Genomic DNA, 20,635 nt, shown 5'->3' with positions numbered 1-20,635 from the left:
CCCCAAGCAGTGTGTAGACACACAAACGATCGGGGGCCGAGCGAGTGCTCTTGTCAATGAATTCTCCCAGCAAAGTTATCACCACAGGCTTGCTGACATGTTGTTCTTCACAAGCTGACACTCTCCATCCCTTTGAAAGACAGATTGTCTTCCTAGATGGGATTGTTCACCAGCTGCTCGTGGTGAGCACAGCCACTTCACCGTGATCTAGCATTTCCATAATCTTCAAAGCCACGCGCACTGCGGGTACAGACAGGTCTGCAGGGCACGGCCCTCGCAGCCAGCCGCTGGGAGTTTGTGACAGCAAAGCTCTGTCTGGTTTCCTATCAGCCTCGTGGTCACCCAGATGCCAGCGTTTGGACTCCCAAGCTGCAGACATCACTTCCTATAATAGCCTCACAGTCAAAAGGGACAGGTTCCACCCAGAATTGTGGCGTAACTGGCAAGAATGTCAGCCCTGACTGAGCCAAGGAAACTGACAAGATGGCACTGCCTGGAACACAGGAGACAGGTATGTGCTAAAAGTACGAAAATGAGCAAAAGAATGATAGACACAGCACAAGCTGGCTGGGGGAGGGGACATGATTCGCGAGGGACTTCAAGGGTAACGTTCCATCGCTCAAGCGGGTGGCAGTTACTTGGGCGCTGACAATATATGCAACCTATGAATAACAGAATTTTTATAACTGTGAGGTAGTCTGTAATGCGTTTTCAGTGCCACAGTCCCTGCCCTCAAGGGGCTCACAGCTCGGTGGACAAGGCAGAAACGTCAACAAGCAGATGCAGAATGGGCCAGAAGCAATCCTACCACAGGAGGGAGGGAAGGGCCTCGTGGAGGAGCTGACCCTGCAGCTGAACTGAAAGACTGAGGCTGCGGAGGCCATAAAGGAGGTGAGGTCACTGTCAGTGGAGGGAAGGAATGGAGGTAACAGCTCAAAGAAGTTCAAAATGTCTGGGGCCCAGGCAGGCGTGGCCCCTGTGGAGAAGGAGGCAGACAGCAGGCTGTGAGGAGCCCAGGTGGCAGACAGGTGGGGCTGGGGCCCAAGGCAGGGCCCTGTGCTGGAGAGAAGAGACGGGGAAGCACAGTTGGCTGGTGGAAATCCATAAGAGCCCGTGATGCCACCTAAGGAAGAATTCTGGAAAAAGAGGAAGCTGGGGGAAAGAAGTGACTGGAAATGACTGAGGGTAACCATGTGGGCTCCAGGACGCGTGGGCTGTGGGATATCGGTCTTGCCACGTGCAGCCCGATGTGTCTGGCACCATTCTTGGTGTGTGGACACTAGTCACCTCTTGTCCTCAGTTTTAGCTCTCCAGTGGAAACACTGAATGGTCCCCAAACTTGGCTGCCCAGCAGAGTCACTGGGGTATCCTTCCAAAATTCCAAAGTCCCAAGCTGATGAAATCACAATGTTGAGGCATGAGACTCAGTGCCCCCAGTGGGATTCCAGTGGGAAACCAGGCCTGGGAACCTCTGCTCTAGGAGAAAGTCCTATTTAACATCCTGGTGTGCTCAGAATCCAAATGCGTCATAAACAACGTTCGCCACACCACAGAGAATGTTGCTTTGCAGAATCTTCTCTTTCCCTTCAACTTTTTTGTTTCTTGAAATGTGGCTGTTAGCTGTGAGCCTCTACACGTGGACAAAGTGTGGCTTGAAGTTAAAATATGTCCCCATACATCTGTTCTAAATCTTCTAGCCTGGATAAGGCTCCCACTTTCAGTCAAACAGTGGGAGTCCTGGGCCCCACAACATGCCCTCCCACGAGGAAGGGGCCAGGAGGCAGGCAGCTGCTGTGAGCGGTCTCACTTCCCTAAGGCACAGGGAGGGGAACGGGGGGCCAAACAGCAGGTCAACATTCAGCCCACTCTGGAGTGTAAGGGCCAAAACCCACGCATGCAACATGCAGTGTGGATTCTGGACTAGATCCTGCAACAAAGAAAGGATATTGGTGGAAAATCTGATTTAGATCTGTAGTTTAGTTCGCTGTACCAGTGTCCACTTCTGAGATGTAATAACTGTGCCATGATTATACAAGCTGTTAGCATTAGGGGAAACTGAGGACAAAGAACCCTGTCATGTCTTTGCAACTCTTCTATAAATCTGTAAGTATTCCAAAATAAAAAAAAAAAAACTTATTTAAAAAACAGGTACACATGTGTGCACACACGGTTTATGGACCTGTACCTTGCACTAGGAAAGGTTATGGACTCTGGAGACAGACTGCTGGAGTTTAGAATGTAGCTCTCCCAGTTCTCGGTGAATGCTGTTCACCAGCCTCTCTGCTTGCATTGTCTTGTTCGCTAAAGGGGGCTCTAGTTCATGGAATTGCTGGAGAGATAGATAAGATTATGAACTTCACTGCCCTATACCACGCCTGGCACAGAGTAACCATTCAAAAGCTGTTTTTATTTTCAATTCAGGAATAAAGGCAAGAAGATCATCCTGAAGCAAAGACACCTGGACATGGGCACCTGGAGGCAGAGTTCAAGGCAAATCTAAAGCAAAGCAGCCTCAGGCCTAACTCTAAGCCTTTTTCTGTACTGTTAGTAGACTCCTAGAGGCCAATAGCGATCTGTTCTTTCTCTGTCTCTTTCTGTGTGTGTGTCTCTCTCTCTGTCCTTCCCTGTCTCTCTGTCTTTCTCTTTCTCTTCTCTCTCTGTCTCTCTGTCTCTCTCCCTCTCTCATGCACATGTGCACACACACACACACACACACACCATCCAGCACAAAGTCACAACCTATACTCTCTTGCCGACCAATACCTTCCTACCTGTCTGATCCACTTTTCTGTGTTCTGTTTTCTTTTCTTTCTATGCCTGGATTTACTTCCTCCAGCTGAAGCAAGTAGTTGAGGAATTTAGCAGCAAGAGATTCACAGACCACGTGAAAGCGTTTGCTCTGAAGTCACTGAACAACCTCTCTCCGCAGTGCTATTAATTCTTATAAACGATTGTCTTTTTCTTTTCATGTAAAGTGCTACTCAAAACTCTGATCGCCATCTGAACCCCCCTCAAGAGTGCTGCTAGCTACAGATGGGTGTCTCTAATGAATTTTTTAACTGCTGCCCTAATAAAATATGGATGAACCAGAAGGAGCCCTCTTTGTAGCTGTTATTTCAAAACAACCAAACAACTTAAGTTCCTGCTCTTAGTCGTGCAGCAAAGAGTTGCAAGCTCTCACATGCACCCTAGCAAAAGATCGCTTTTTTTCATGCTAGTCCACCTGCAAAGTTTACAGTTACCTTTTTAATGCCGTATTTTATGCATGGGGCTTATTTTCATGGCTTTCTAAATGCCCCGCTTTGTGTGCCAAATTTGCGATATGTTTATTAAAAAATGATCCCAAATTGTCAGCACTTTGCACATAAGTAGTGCCCTGGAGACTGGAGCGTCTTTCAAGGAAGTCCCTACTTGGCACTAAATTTTTATAATACTCAGAATTTAAGCCCACATCAAAGGTTTGTGCCACTCTAAATGCCTGACCTTAAAAATGATACAATTATAGCATTGCAAATGTACTGCTCAATGGCCCTATTAGAAAACAGGAGGAAATTCGGTATTTTTTTCCCCACACTTCACTATGGAAATCTGGTGCACTGGTCCAAGGGAATAAAAGAGAGATCAGCATTATACAACTCCTGTGGCATAAAGATCTGGACTCCATATGCACGCGGCTAGGTGCTGAGGGGGACCTGTATCTCAACCTGGGTCTGAGATGTAAGGAAATATATTTTAATAGAATATGATTGCCTTTTGTCTACACTTGAGGATTCCTCTTTTATAAAACTTTTCTAGTCTCACTTCATATTGAGATGCTATATATAGCATCCAGGTTTTAAGAGGCCATGACTACATCCAGAAAGCTCAAATCTCTCTGACTCATTCAAATCCAAAGACATTTGGAGTTGATGATAACGAGGCAGGGGTGGACTGGAGGTAACCTTCATGCTACCCACCAATGAAGGGTTTGTCTAAACAGTAATACTTTAACACTAATTCGGAAGATAACACTGGGGAATACTTAGGATATTTAAGAGAACAAACTTTTTCCAAGTATCCATTTACATCCATGCAGTGCAAATTAATTATAAAGAATTCCTGTCTCTTCTTGCCTTTAGAGTGCCTCGTTACTGTGGAATGATCTCGAACAAAGCAATACATTTTACCACTAAGAATAAGCCCCCGCAGATGCTTTGATGCTCAAGTGTCTGAAGCACGCTTTGGTTACAGCAATATGTTTCCACACTGTGGAAAGCGACTAATCACCCTCACTAAACTCCTTTTGAAAGCTTTTGTTCCCAAAGTGGCATATTTTATGATTTTTAAATTATTAAAATGAGATGCTCCCGTCTCCACCAGTCACTCCTCTCAGATAGATACCACATGTGCACTCAGATCAGGGCCATCTGCCAGAGGAGGCAAAGAGCCCGAGGCGCTGGCCGCTCCCCTGAGGGCTAGGATTCGCCTGTGGTGAGGACACAGCCGCGGGTAGCACAGCCGGGCACACCGCCAGACAGCAAGCAGGGGAAGTCACGCCCGCAATCCGAGGCCGTGCTCCCCGGCAGGTGGGTGTGCGTCGGTGAGGGATGGTTGCCCCACTGGGCACACACTCACCGGTAAGCTGCGACAGTGCCCAGCTCTGTGAGCTCAAGTCACCCATGCGACCTGGTGTCCACCATCAACTATCCACCAGAAGACAAGCTACTGCCGAACATCCCCGAGGTGACATGAATGATGTTCTCAAGAGCGGTCTGAAGTTAGACTGCCCCTCTTTGGCTCGTCCAAGGTCACCTTCCCCGAGTCTCAGCTTTCTCATCTGACCCTTCCTTGCAAGGTGCAGGCCCTCGAGAGCCTGCGCTCTGAGCCACGTGTCCACACCACCTTCCCTCAGCATAGCCGCAATCTCACACCTGCTGGCATCGACCAGGACAGTGGAGCAAACATCTTCACGTCACGAAGCTGCCTGCCTGCCACACAGGACAGTGAGGCACCCTTCCTCACTGGTTCTCGCCACCCTTCCCAGGCGAAGCAGGGCAGAAACAACAAGTTCTTCCTCTCTGCCCTCCTGTTTCCGGCTCCATCCCGATCAGCCCTCTCTGGTAGTGCTCTTTCTTCAGATAAGACCGGTACCATGGTTCAGATGTCAGTTTTCCTATTTACAATCTCACTGCAGCCCTGCCTGGAGATCACAGCAAAGTCACCTGGGAGCATAGGACATTTACAGACAAGCCCTGAGTTACCTCTGTAAATGACTAATTTCATCCGTTATGCATGAGGTTTACCGGTTTAATATTCAGAGAGAGGGTCTGATAGCACAAGGAAGGACTGGATCTTGCCTCTGTCAGTTCCCATCTGAGTGATGCTGAGCAAGTCACTTAGCATGTGGAGCCTCAGTGCACTCGGGTGTAAAACGGGCATAACCTGCACACCTTGAAGGACCGCTCTGAGGACACAATAAAATCACTAACGTGAATTGGCAAAAGCCATCATAGCTTGTGGCAAGTGGCAACACGTGCTCAATAAATTTTAGTCTCTTTCCCCAAGTTCTTCCCAGCATCTAAAGTCACTGCTGAATGCTTATAACATCTCAGAATTTTCGTGGACAGTCTTTAAAAGAACTGTTCATTTTCTCCCTTGTCTTCCTTCGTGTACATGAGGTTTTGGGGGGTGGAGGTGGGGAGTGGAATCTGTTATTCAACAGTCTGCTTCAGAGTTAGTTTTGTTTGGGGTATTTTTTTGTCTCACCTTCTTAAGAGGGTAGAAAGAGAAAATAAGTGGGTGAGCGTTAAGGCATAAAAGTCCACGGAAAAAAGGTCCAAACTATCAGAAAAATATCAGACAACCTTTAAGCAATCTCTGACAAATAAAAGAAACTTAGTAAAATTTTAGTAGATCTATATTTTCCCCTAGAGCTACAGAAATCCTCTGCATGTACATTCCTTGACCAAGAACTGCTTTAAAAACCTCCTCATTTTCCTTAGGGGAGCAGTTAAGGCAAAGAGTGACATTTCACACACTCTAAACACTCAAAATCAGGGTTTTTTCCCTTCTCTCTCTTCATTTACCTTTTCAGTCTTTGGGCTATTTTTGTCACCCTGAAGCAACATCCAAAGGCCTATTTCTTTTTTTAAAAAAAAGGTTTTTAATAGCTAACACAAACTAGATACGTCTGTTTTTCTCTAGAATGGGCTTTAAAATTTGAGTTCGCTCCCGCTAAGGGAATAGAGCTTCCTTTGCACACAGCCTATTTTGAAATAAATGAGGCAATTCTGGGTAATAAATTGGCTTTAATTCACTGATACCGAAGGAAGGTGAAAACGAGATTGGGAAATTGCTGTGGTCGTCTTGGACGAACCCGGGAGGATAGGGGACATGTCAACAAACTGGAGACACACAAACACCCTCCCGTGTTCCAAAAGGGGAAACAGGTCATTCCTGCAAACTGAAGTCCAGTGATGGCAAACCAGTGAGCATGACACAGACACCTGGTAAGTTTCCGAAGATTCATAATAAGGTATTTTGTGAGTGCTTACAAATGAAAAGGGCCTACATGGGCTTACTGAAAATAAATCATGCCAAACTGACTGTATTTTATCTCAACGGGAAATAAGAAAGGGGAAAAGACCCTAGCATTTAGTGAGAACTCTACTATACGTCAGGAATCATAAGTCAGAAGAAAAGCGTAGACATAAATATCTGCACTTGACCCGAAGGATCTGAGAAGGCCTCTCCCAGCTGCCCTGTGTACACGTAGAGGCTGAAGGCAGGACAAGCAGGTGGATTCGTAGCTAGCGAAGGACAGTTCCAGGACAAAGGGTCCTGGACTTTGAATGGATGACTGACCACAGGGGGAGTCCCAGATCTCTGATGCAGGGCCCTTTCCTGTCCCCTTGGCACTATCCTCTCCAATATAATGGATGATAGTAGCATCTAGACCTAAAAATGTCCCTAAAAGGGTGACTCACATACAACTGTTATCAATGATGACAAAGGAGAAGTAATTCAACTAAACAATCAGAGAAAAGGGGAGAAGAGAACTATGGCACACCTGCAGAACACCCACAGTTACCAGGACCAGGAATTCCAGCTCAGGGGGGAAGGATGTCACAAGGGGGGTAAGGGACCAAAGAAGAGTCCTTAAGGATGGAAAACAAGACAAAGAGTAAATCCTCAACCAGCGAGCCTCTGATGGAGGCAGCCAATGGCGTGCATGGACCTCTCTGCAGTTCTCCTTCATGGCAGAGCCATTAAGGATATGCAGTCACCTGGGGGGACATCCTGGCTGAGGAAATTCTGAGAGCAAATGTGCGTGTGAAGGGAATATCTATAAAGAGCATATACGTCTGATTATAAAGTGAATTCTTTTTCTGAGGTCAAAAAATCAACCTACCACTGTTTTCACATAAAATCCTCTTCTCACCTAGTTCCCTGACTCTGAGAATGAGCATTAACAAACAACCAGAGACGCACTAGAGCAAGGCCACACTAGAAGTGTGTTTGGTCAGGGCAGGGGTAAGGGGCAGGGAGAGGAACCTCAGAGCCCAGCCATCATCCAAGGGAAAACAGGCACGTCATTTTGGCAAGATACACCACTTTAGGGTCAGGAGTAGCCCAACAGCAAGATGCACACATGATTCCATATAAATCTCCACAAGCTGTGTGCAGAGCACCACGGTTCTCAGCTTTTCGTTATCAAGAACATCTCTTAGAGAGATTCTTTTCACATGCTTACAATTGGAACTCTCTGATCAGCTTTGTTTTAAATCTGCTCATCCAGAGATTATGTCTGTGGGCATATTTTCAATTATACAATAATCTTGGGGGAGAGCCAGACAGAATTACAATGAGGGGTAAGTCTGGATGGAGGTCGGGGCAGGGTAGAAACAAAGGGGCATCGGGGACACCACACAAATCCTCACCCTCTAGAAGTTGAGTTTCAAGGTTATTTGTGGAATGTTTGAGGCCATCAGGCTTTATAATTACATTGACTACAAATTCATTTAACTATGTTCTTAAGCATAACTAAATATACATGGCCACAGAAGTTCAAAGTTCTTTTTCTTGGGGCTCCTGGGTGACTCAGTTGGTCAAGCATCTGACTCTTGATATCCGCTCAGGTCATGATCTCACAGACATGAGATCAGACTCTGTGCTGAGCGTGGAGCCTTGGGATTCTCTCTCTCTCTTCCTCTCTCTCTTTCTCTCTGTGCCTGTTTCTATCTATCTCTCTCTCAAAATAAATAAATAAACATTTTTTTTAAAAAAAGCTCTTTTTCTTATAACCACCTTTAGAGCTTAGCATAGTGCTGGATACTCTATGTACCCAACAAATGCTCCAATATGCCACAAAGAGCTGTCTGATGGCATCCCAGACCACTGATCTGATTCTGCATACCAGGGTCAGACCCAGCCTGATGCTGAAACATAAAGAAAGGCAGTTATGGGGTGCCTGGGTGGCTCAGTCAGTTAAGCATCCAACTCTTGATTTTGGCTCAGGTCATGATTTCACAGTTCATGGGATCAAGCCCCACAGTGGGCTCCACACTGACAGCACAGAGCCTTCTTGGGATTCTCTCTCTCTCTCTCTCTCTCTCTCTACCCCTCCACCCTCATGCGTGTACATGCATGCACTCTCTCTCTCAAAATAAATAAATGAACCTTATAAAAAAAGAAAGTTGTTTCTTTACACTGCATTTTTTCTACATGTTTAAATGAGATAGGACATGAGAAAATACATTGTAAACCAGAAAGTGCTTCAGAAATGAAGAGTCTTACTAATGCTATTTCTAAGATTGATAGCCCAGTCTTATCCCAATAGTTTATGGATCCAATATAGTTATTGTAACAGCCTAGTTACTGCCCACGATATTCAGTCCACACTATCACCTACCCCCAAATTATAAGGCTTTATGATACACATAACAAATGTGATCTAGAAGACAACTCAGAATGCAAGGATTTGAAAATAAACATCAAAACTAGCTTGATGCATTTGACATAACTGGTGTCCATTAACTCATCCAACATTCACTGAGTATCTACAAGGTGCCAGGCACATTCTAAGGATTTAACATATTTTTATGTCATTTAATCCTCACCAAAACGTAATAAGGTAAGGATTATCATGACTCTGTTTCCAGAATAAGATTGCTGAGACTTACAGCAGAGAAGTGATTTGTCCAAAGTCAGACAGTTGGCCAGTGCTGGAGCCGAGACCAGAGCCCAGGAAGTCTGGCCTCCCTCTCAGCCTCAACCCTTCCCTATAGGCAACAAACACTGACTTTCTGTATGAGAATCTTGGATAAGTACAGGTCTCTAAGAGCTTGGGATTTAACTCCTAAGGAGTCTACAGGACCTAACTCTCAGATGTAATCCCCCAAAGGATAACTGTTCAATGGTATTTAGTGATTGTCTATAAAATATTCCAGAAAAAGTAGATTACTAAAAACTCTAAGACGAAACCTGCACAGCAATAATGTCCAAACTTAACGACCTTGCATGGCTTACAACGCTCTTTATACAAAAGCTTTCCAAGCTGAAAATGTGCTGAAGCCGGTTTGGTCTCAAACAGAGGCTGCTTATTAAAGATTCTCTACAGCGGATGGCATCAAATTTAATCTGACAGCCACACAAAATGTATCCATCACATGCAAAGGAAGGAAACCTCTGGAAAAAGTGACCAGGTCAAGTTGGAGTTAAATTAATATCTATTCTTCTCAAACTATTCCAACAAATAGAAAAGGAAGGAAAACTTCCAAATTTATTCTATGAGGCCAGCATTATTCTGATACCAAAACCAGAAAAGACACTACAAAAAAAGAAGACTACAGGCCAATATCTCTGATGAACCACAGATGCAAAAATCCTCAACAAAATATTAGCAAACCAAATCCAACAATACATTAAAAATATCATTCACCACAATCAGGTGGGATTTATTCCTGGAATGCAAGTATTGCTCAATATTTGCAAATCAATAAATGTGATACATCACGTCAACTGAAAAGACGGTAAAAACCATATGATCCTTTCAATAGATACAGAGAATACAGCCAACAAAGTACAACATCCGTTCATGATAAAAACCCTCAACAAAGTAGGTTTAGAAGGAATATACCTGAACATAATTAAGGCCTTATATGAACAACCCACAGCTAGTACCATACTTACTGGTGAAAAACTGAGGCTTTTCCCCTAAGATCAGGAACAAGACAAGGATGTCCTGTCTCACCACTTTTATGCAACATAGTACTGGAAGTCCTAGTCACAGTAATCAGACAAGAAAAAGAAATAAAAGGCATCCAAATTGGTAAGGAAGAACTAAAACTTTCACTGTTTGCAGAGCACATGATACAATGTATAGAAAACCCTAAAGACTATGCGAAGAAGAAGAAGAAGAAGAAGAAGAAGAAGAAGAAGAAGAAGAACTAGAACTCATAAATGAATTCAGTAAGGTCATAGGATTCAAAATCAATGTACAGAAATCTCTTGCATTTCTACACACCAATAATGAAGCAACAGAAAGAGAAATTAAAAAAACAATCCCATTTACAATTGCACCAAAAATAATAATAAAATACCTAGGAATAAACTTAACCAAAGATGTGAAAGACCTATACTCTAAAAACTGTAAAACACTGATGAAAGAAGTTGAAGATGACACAAAGTAATAGAAAGACATTCTATGTTCATGGATTGGAAAAACAAAAATTATTGAAATGTCTATACTCACCAAAGAAATCTATAGATTTAATGCAATCCCTATCAAAATACCAACAGCATTTTTCACAGAGCTATAAAAAATAATTCAAAATTTGTATGGAACCACAAAAGATCCCGAATAGCCAAAGAAATCTTGAAAAAGAACAAAACTGGAGGTATCCCAATTCTGGACTTCAAGTTATATTACAAAGCTGTAGTAATCAAAACAGCATGGTACTAGCACAAAAATAGACGCACAGATCAACAGAACAGAATAAAAAACCCAGAAATAAACCTATGATTATATGGCCATTTAGTCTTCGACAAAGGAGATAAGACTATCCAATGAGAAAAAGACAGTCTTGTCAACAAATGGTGTTGAGAAAAATGGACTACTACCTGCAAAAGAATGATAGTGGACCACTTTCTTACACCATACACAAAAATAAACTTAAAATGGATTAAGGGTCCCAATGGGAGACCTGAAACCATAAAAATCCTAGAAGAGAGCACAGGCAGTAATTTCCCTGACATGAGTCATAGCAACATTTTTCTAGATATTTTCTAGATATGTCTCCTGAGACAAGGGAAACAAAAGCAGAAATAGACAAGTGGGACCACATCAAAATAAAAAGCTTCTGCACAGCAAAGGAAACAACCAACAAAACTAAAAGGCAACTTATGGAATTGGAGAAGATATTTGCAAACGACATATCCGATAAAGGGTTAGTATCCTACATACATAAAGAACTAACACAACTCCACACCAAAAAAAAAAAAAAATCCAATTAAAAATGAGCAGGGGGTGCCAGGGTGACTCAGTCGGTTAAGCGTCATCTCTTGGTTTCAGCCCAGGTCACGACTTCACAGTCTGTGAGTATGAGCCCCACGTCAGGCTCTGCACTGAACATGGAAGCTACTTGGGGTTTCTCTTTCCCTCTCTCTCTGCCTCTCCCCATCTTGCTCTCTCTCTCTATTTCAAAAAAATAAACAGTTTTTAAATGAGCAGAAAAGTGAAATAAGTCAGTCAGAGAAAGACAAATATCATATGATTTCACTCAAATGTGTAATTTAAGAAACAAAACAGATGAACGTAGGGGAAGGGAAGGAACAAGAAAATAAGAGAAAAACACAGAGGGAAGCAAACCATAAGAAACTCTTAAATACAGAGAACAAACTGAGCATTGCTGGAGGGGAGGTAGGTAGGGGGGATGGGCTAAATGGGTGATGGGCATTAAGGAGGGCACTTGTTGGGATGAATACTGAGTGTTATATAGACGTGATGAGTCACTAAATACTGCTCCTGAAACCAATACTACACTATATGTTAACTAACTTGAATTTAAATTAAATACGTAAATAAATAAATAAGTATGTAAAAAAAAAAAAATGGGAAGACATGGACAGACATTTCTCCAAAGACACACAGATGGTCAACAGACACAACAAAAGATGTTCAACATCACTCATCATCAGGGAAATGCAAACCAAAACCAAAATGAGATTCACCTCACTCCTGTCAGAATGGCTAAAATCAAAAACACAAGAAACAATTATTCACAAGGAGAAAAAAGAGCCCTTGTGCACTTGGTGGGAATGCAAACTGGTGCAGCCACTGTGGAAAACAGAATGGAGTTGCCTCAAAAAGTTAAAAATAGAAGTACCCTAGGGGCACCTGGGTGGCTCAGTTAGTTAAGCAACCAACTTTTGACTTCAGCTCAGGTCATGATCTCACAGTTCATGAGATCAAGCCCCACATTGGGTTCTGTGCTGACATGCTGGAGCCTACTGGGATTTTCCCTCTCCCTCTCTCTGCCCCTCTCCCACTCACTCCCTCCGCCCCCAAAATAAATAAATAAACATTCTTACAAAATAGAACTACCCCACAATTCAGTAATCACACTACTGGGTATTTACCCCCAAAATACAAAAACACTAATTCAAAGGGATACATGCACCCCTATGTTCATCACAGCATTATTTACAATAGCCAAATTACAGAAGCAGCTCAAGTGTCTGTTGATAGATGGCTGGATAAAGAAGATAATGGAATATTATTCAGCCATAAAAGAGAATGAAATCTTGGCATTTGCTACATGGATGGAGCTAGAGAGTATAAAGCTAAGTGAAATAAGTGAAACAGAGAAAGACAAATACCATATGATTTCACTCAAATGTGGAATTTAAGAAATAAAATGAGTGAGCAAAGAGAAAAAGAGAGAGAGACAGGCAAACCAAGAAATAGACCCTTAACTCTAGAGAACAAACTGATAATTACCAGAGGGAAGGCGGGTGGGGGAATGGGTGAAATAGGTGATGGGGACTAAAGAGTACTTTTATCATAATGAGCACTAAGTGAAGTATCGAATTGTTGAATCACTATATTGTACACCTGAAACCAAACAATACTGTATGTTAACTGTACTGGAATGAAAACCTAATTTAAAAAAAAAAAGATCAACAGAAAGAAAATAACAAGGAATAAGGACAAATGGGTCACAAAGAAATGAGAAAAAGTCAAAAATACTAAAGGCCAGAATGAGTTACACCTTCTGTAGATATGCTAAGGACAGTGAAGAGGTTCAGAACAAATCTCCCCAAAATATGCTACTTTAGCACATGGATTATTTTGAGCTGAAGGCAATCAAGACCCAACTGAATTAAGAAAAACTTTTACCTCTTCCTTAACTGCCTAAAAGAATTTAGGTAGAGGGTCTGATCCAGGAAGAGAACTATCACCAGACGCAACCACCAGGAATCAGGGCTAGGTAAGGTAAGCAGGTGTGGTAAGCAGGTGGGAAAGTGAGCAGGGCCTAGCGATCAAATACACCTCTCTGGGTCCCATTGTCTCTGCATGGCAACCTGTAAATTGCCTCCCTCCACTTTGTGGTCCCAGACCCCCACCCCCTTCTCCTTAGCTCAGAATGGCATATAAGCCTAACTGCCTGGTTGCCTATGGGTCTCATATTCTGCTGGGGCCCCCATACGTACACAATTAAATTTGCTTTTCTCCTATTAATCTGCCCTATGTTAATTTGATTATTAGAACAGCCAAAGAACCAAGAAGCGCAGAGTAAAAAATCCATGCCACAGAACAGCAAAATATGTGTGTTTCAAACAAACAAAACCTGGGCAAGAAAGTTAAGCAGGTGGAGACAGGCCCCCAAGTTAGGGCACAACGGTAATAGATAAAAGAGAAGACAGGGCAGAATTACATAGCTCAGATGTTCAGCCTTAACCTCTATTAAAGAAAATGATCTTCAGATTGGAAAGGATAGTGGTAGCATAATTTAGGAGGAACTGAAGCCCAAGAGAGGCAAAAAGATGGAAAGAGAACACCTAGCCACTTCAAATGAGTTCATGTCCCCAAGTGAGGGCGGATAAATTATGATCCAGTACTAAAGGAACTCACGGACATGATCCCAGAAATATATTCAGTGGGTTTTAAGAAATCATGGCCCTACTAAGTACCAAAGATTGACAAGTGATCTGGCTTCACAAAGGGAAAAAGTAGAATCTAAGAGCTATTGATTAGTCAGCCAGACACATATCCTGCATACAATTCCAAATGAATGTTCAAACAAACATGTTATGACCAAAACAAATCAGGCAACCTCTGGAGCAAGGAATGGAATAAAGGCAAGTTAACTGTACTTCTGTGAAGCCCACTAAAATGGACAAAGCATGAGAAGTCGGGGAAAAAACTTTATTGACAATGCATGATCACATGCCACATTCATTTAATATGCCCTTATAAAATGCCCATTTATCACTTGTGCCAGGCACTGCTATCAACATTTTACAAATATTAATTCATTTCATTCTCATACCAGCCCTATGAGTAGCCTTTTTCTACAGACGAGGAAAAGCGGGCAACCAAGAGGTTAAGTAACTTGCCCAAGCTCACATGGCTGGCGACTGACAGAGCAGAAATTAAAACCAACACAGTGCTCCAGGGCCATGGTTTTTACACTAAGTTGCATCTCCATCCTATGAGGGATATCTGCCAAATACTGTAAAATTTGGCTGAAATTAATAGCAGACACCAAGATTAATACATTCCTCTCCAGTTCTTGAGAAGCGAAGTATTTTTCCAAGATACTCCACTCAGAAAAAAAGAAGAGTGCAAGAATGAGTTTGGAAGAAAGCAGCTGCTGTCCAACTGTTAATTTGAAAAACATTAACATTTTTAGAAAACAATAATCTAAGAAGATTTCCCACTGGCTAGCTGATGCCTGCCCAAGTGTTTTGTTCAGTTCATTCATAAAACAAGGCCATTTCAGAAGCAACAAGAAGTACCGTTCCAATTGAAAACTGAGTCAATAACTTGGAATATCAGTTTGAGAAAATGACAAAATGCAAGGGAAAGAAAAAAATTATTAAAGAGAAAATAATATACATACAGGACAACAAGCATGTGGATGACAGGTATCCCTCAAGAAGACAAAACAAATAGGGTACCAAAGATACAATCAAAGAAAACATTAATGAAGTAAACAAAACCTAACAAAAAAAAAAAACAAAAAACCTAACTGTACAAAAAAGGTATACACAGCACTCAGGGAAAACAGTTGAAATATTATGACCAACACCAAGATATCTTGGTAAAATCACTGAATTCCAAAGAAAAAGAATAAATCCTATGTGAATCTCCGAAAACTCAAGTCACATACACAAAGGGCAAAATTCAAGCTGGCTTCCAAAACAACCCTCAAGGCTGAGTGACACCGCTGATACAGTTTGGGGATAGGGGTGGAGGCACTCAAGAATTTTATAGCCAGCCAAGTTGTCAAACACTATAAAGACAATAAAAAGTCATTGTTCAATATGCGTGGATTTGGATACAACCATGGGCCTTCTTGATAAAAACCTCCAGTTGGTGAAATCCAGACAATCAAGCAATAAATCAAGGTACAGGACACAGGAAGGGTAAGACCCTTCTATGAAAGACTATGGGGATGGGGGGGGGGGGAGGGGGCCAGTGGGCCCCAGAGCCTTTTGAATAAAGCACTAGGCTAGACGACTATGAGAAGTATTAATATAGAATAGAATATAAATGTTAAAATGGTGACAGTATAAAGTAATAATAGATCTAATGAAAACTAAACCATTTCTGATATTTGCAAAGCACTTCTGGAATTATCAAAGCCTTTCCCATGTAACCCCTTATTTAATCAACCAGACGATCTTAGAGATAAGAAACTTTTGAGCTCAGAGAAGCAAGCTGCAAACACACCCCTGCAGACTTTCCAACACAAGTCTGTCCATGTTCACTACCTGATATGAATATTTCAATTTCATTTTGCTTACAAACCGTACTTAGTACACTGATATAAAGACATCTGAGGACAGAGACATCACTCCTGAATCTGTACCCAGTTGTTCCTCCTAACCATTCCCAGGCATCTCCCTCACTGTGATTCTTCTTTCTATGTCATCATTATTAGTCTCCTTTGAGCCCCAGTTTCCCTTTCTCATCTCATTTTAGGAACTGATCCCTGCATTCAGAACAAAGACTGCTTTTATATACACGATGAACAGGAAGCTTCCCCAACAGAGAAACAGACTCACGCATACCTAGGGCCAAGGGGGCAACATACAAAGAACATGGAAAGAACTGGAAGAATGAGGGAATGCTTTCCTACGTAAAGGAAACATGAGTACTGTCTTCAAATCCTTAAGAGACTGCCATGTGACACAGAGTAAAGCACATGTTGTCTGTTATAAAGGTCAGCACTCTGATCAATGGCCTGACTCTCAAGAACACGGAGAGCCATGTGTCCCCAAAATCACCCAGTCTAACACCACTTCAAGTGCCTGTTATGGCAGATCATCACCTGTAACAATATTTTCTTTATACTTTTGCATAAACTGACTCATTTCTTTTGCTTAAATAAATCTATTTTGAAGAACAATTTTTTGGTACTACTACCGTAAATGGGATATGACGATCACTTGCCATAATTAGAAGATAACTGTACAAATAAAGACCATGAAAAACAGCATTTTTTGTTGTTGGCCAAAGATTCTAGGGACAGAAGCCCGCTTGGCTCCATCTTTATTACAAGGGAAATTAGTTTTAGAGAAAGTTAAAGACACACTAGCAGCAAACAGACTTTCTCCTTGGCAAAAGGAAAACGTTAGACTGTGAGTTAGTGCTATTCCTTGTCAAGTCCTGTGACTCTGAAAATCGTCTCTGGTACCACTGGGTGACACATCCCCCACCTGTACAGGAATGAGTGCATGCAGTAAAAAGTGTTCCTAAATGACTTACAAAGTTATTCTGACTTATATTCACATAAAGCAAACTAGGAATCCAATATGGAAGTATGTGTTATAATAAGTAAAGCTAGCAACGATGGAAAAAGCACCTTTACAAATGCTAATAATAGTTACTATTTGTTGAATGTTCTATGGTGTACAAAGCACTTTCTCTTACATTATTACACATAATCTATTTAAAGTAGTGACTATTCTGTCCCCAGAAGAGTTCAACAAAGCATCCCTCAGGACAGATGACAGCTAAGGCACATGCCAACACCAACAGACTCAGACTCTGGGCTGCCCTACCAACCTTGCAATTTGAATTGCTAATTTTTAAAAGAAACGGAATTTTAAATTAAAACTGGAACCTATGGTCAGTTAGAAATCTGAATTGGATTTACCGAAGTAGAAAGCAATTTGATCTTAATTCAACAAGGGGGAAGCACATCCAAAAGAAGTTTGAATGGCAATTATTCTGTGTGTGTTACTACCACAACAGATCATACAAGCAGAATAACATTCCTGTAGCTTATCAGGGAGAGGAGGGCTGAGGAAAGGTCACTGAAGGTAAGGAAGCATCAAAGTTCTGATTCTGCCATTTAAAGACAGGTAAACTCCAAAAGGGTCAGCCAGACTGCAAAGCTCAAGTGTGCAAATTAAAATTCTCTCCCTACATCCCTTGGCAACCTTTGGGCTGCCCCAGATTTATCCAAATCAGAGAGAATGACACCTCCGTGGTCCTCTTGGGTACCTTAAAGTTAATGGAAATAATCTTGCCAATTGCTTTCCTCCTTCTTTTAGGAGGCACTAAATCCCACTTGTTCTGTAAGGACATCCTTCAGGATATGGGCTCCTGTCTTCACTCAACCAGGCTATGCAAGGTGACCATGCAGGGGAGCCAACTGGTTTACCTACTTTGAGGTACTGCATTTTAGCTACATTGTTTGAAAGATTTGCATAGGAATACATAAACATTTAAACACAAATTCTAGGAAGCCCAGAGGGCTTGGGCACAGCTGTTCTGAATTGTAAAGGGAAGAACTGTTCCATTTCTGAAATTCTCAATAACCTCAGCACCCTCCTTTGCTAAAGCTAATCCTGAACTCCCCCTCTCTAGATTCTCAAGTTCCCAGTCATCCTTGGAGCCCATGATGGCTGGGCAAGGATGAAAGCCTTCTCTTTTCCCTAAGAGCATTTCCCTTTACCCTTCAAGCTGTCAATGTCACAGATGTTTCACTGAGTGAAATGGTTGGGGGATCCTATGCCCTCTAAAGAGCATGTGGGGAGGGGATGGGCAGAGGATGGCCAGGTCCTGTCTGGCTGGGTCCATCCTGGCCTCTCTGCTTCTCTCAGCTTCTTTTATGTCATAACACCATTTGCTTAAAAATAACATTTCTATGTGGGGCGCTTGCGTGGCTCAGTTGATTAAACTTCTGCCCAGGTCATGATCTCACGGTTCGTGGGTTCCAGCCTCACATTGGGCTCTGTGCTAACAGCTCAGAGCCTGAAGCGTGTTTCAGATTCTGTGTCTCCCTCTCTCTCTGCTCCTGCCCTCTTCACGCTCTCTCTCTCTCTCTCTCTCTCTCTCTCTCTCTCTCTCTCAAAAATGAATAAACATTAAAAAAAATTTTTTAAATAACATTTCTATGTAATATTTTAAAAATGAGATTAGATTTTTGCTGAGGGCTTCTCAGATGACACTGATTGTCATATTTTATTTATGCACCAATGCAATGTTCCCATAGCCTTTTAATTAAATTAGCTCTAGAATTCACCATCTTTCTTTCAGAATTCCATCTGTCTCTCCTTATTAGCCCGGTCTTTAAATCTTTCCCTGGAGAGATTAATTCAGTACACTTTTTTTCCCTCTTTGAGCCAAAAGCTACATGAGTCAAGATGGCAGACATTCTAAAAGATACAAGAACAATTCATCAGGCATTCTGCTTTAATATGATATGAAAAGCTTAGGAGTTGTAGTGAACAGTAAACTCAACCTGATTGGCTAATGTGATGTGACGTGGGCATCAAAATTAAGCATTATCTTGGCTTGCACCGAAAAGGACCTAATGTTCAACTTAAGGAGGCAGGAGACCTACTGTTCTTTGTTCTACTAGGAACACATATGGCCTATTCTTTTCCTTTCTGGGCACCACCTTTTAAGAGAAAACAGCAAAGGGGCACCTTGGTGGCTCAGTCGGTTAAGGGGCCAACTCTTGATTTTGGCTCAGGTCATGATCTCATAGTTCATGAGCTCAAGCCCTGCTCTCCGTGTTGACAGCACAGAGCCTGCTTGGCATTCTTTCTCTCTCTCCCTCTTTCTCTCTTCCCCTACCACCACCACCTGCCCACACTTGAGTTCTCTCTCTCTCTCTCTCTCTCTCTCTCTCTCTCAAAATCAATAAACATTAAAACAAATTATAAAGAGAAAACAGCCAGGAAGGCCACTAGTCTGGATGGCCTTAAGTAGAAGTGAGAACCTTTCCACTCCCACAGAGAGTGATAATCCAGTGGAGACAGAGAGCTCTGTAATGTGACTTGGAATGGTGATGGGCGGGGGAGAGATGTGAAGGGAAAGAGGGAGTTTTAGAACTAGTTCAGTAATCTCCCAGAGAGCAAGAAAAGCAGAAAAACTATTGTATCAGTGTCCTATTGCTGCTGTAACAAGTTACTGCAAATTTACTTGCTTCAAGTAATGCAATTTATAAATGGAAGACTTATAAATGTGTTATCTTACCGTTCTGAAGGTTAGAAGTCCAACATAAGAGTCACTGGGCTAAAATCTAGGTGTCAGCATTGTTACTTTCCTTATGGAGGCTCTAGGGAAGAATCTGTTTTCTTGACTTTTCCAGCTTCTAGAAGCTGCCCGAATTTCTTGGTTTATGGCCTCTTCCTCCATCTTCAAAACCAGCAGCTTAGCATCTTCAGATCTCCTTCCTGTCTCTTTCACTTATATTGTGATTACATTGGGCTCCCTTGGAAAGTCTGAAATAGTATCCTGATCTCGAGATCCTTAACTTCATCGCATCAGCAAAGTCTCTTTTGCCATGTAAGGTAACATATTCACAGGTTCCAGGGATTAGTATACAGAGATCTTTGGGGGGCCATTATTCTGCCTGCCTCCCTAGCACCAGGGGAGGGGAAGAAGTAACAAAGCATTTGAACTTAGATCACAAGCACGATGAAGAACTTCAAGGACTGAACGGTAAGTATATGCAGATCTTTAAAATAATAAGCAGGGGCACCTGGATAGCTCAGTCAGTTGAGCGCCTGACTCTTGATTTCAGCTCAGGTCATGATCTCATGGTTGTGGGATTGAGCCCCGCATCAGGCTGAGCATGGAGCCTGCTTGGGATTCTTTAAATAAATAAATAAATAAATAAATAAATAATTTTTAAAAATAATAATAATAAGCAAAGAGGGAGCATCAGGCTGAGCATGGAGCCTGCTTGGGATTCTCTAAATAAATAAATAAATAAATAAATAAATAAATAAATAAATAATTTTTAAAAATAATAATAATAAGCAAAGAGGGAGATGTGGGTTCAAATTCCAGTCTTCCATTTATAAATTGCATAACTTTTGCAAGTTACTTAATGTCTCTGGGCCTCTACTTTCTCATCTGAAAAATGGGGATAAGAATAGTACCCCCTCCATTTTAGGCTGTTGTGAT

General features: G+C 42.1%; 1 protein-coding gene and 1 long non-coding RNA gene across 9 annotated transcripts in view; one reads left to right on the top strand and one right to left on the bottom strand.

Moving 5' to 3' along the window:
- The window catches only part of DISC1 (DISC1 scaffold protein), a 356,419-nt gene that overhangs the window by 315,500 nt on the left and 20,284 nt on the right, over window positions 1–20,635 (bottom strand). The gene's annotated exons all lie outside the window — the stretch shown is intronic.
- Window positions 137–4,303, top strand: LOC109248922 (uncharacterized). 2 transcript variants are annotated; one of them, XR_002072344.2, is made up of 3 exons: window positions 137–511; window positions 716–891; window positions 4,119–4,303. It is a non-coding gene; the product is annotated as an uncharacterized LOC109248922 (long non-coding RNA). The 2 variants fall into 2 exon arrangements; XR_002072343.2 differs by lacking the exon at window positions 4,119–4,303 and adding an exon at window positions 2,422–3,092.

This window comes from Panthera pardus, unplaced genomic scaffold (genome assembly GCF_024362965.1).
Source record: "Panthera pardus isolate Hobbes unplaced genomic scaffold, ASM2436296v1 HiC_scaffold_22, whole genome shotgun sequence".
In the NCBI taxonomy this organism is placed as follows: domain Eukaryota; kingdom Metazoa; phylum Chordata; class Mammalia; order Carnivora; family Felidae; genus Panthera; species Panthera pardus.
The sequence above is the reverse complement of the archived record's forward strand: the minus strand, read 5'-3'. Positions and strand labels throughout refer to the sequence as shown.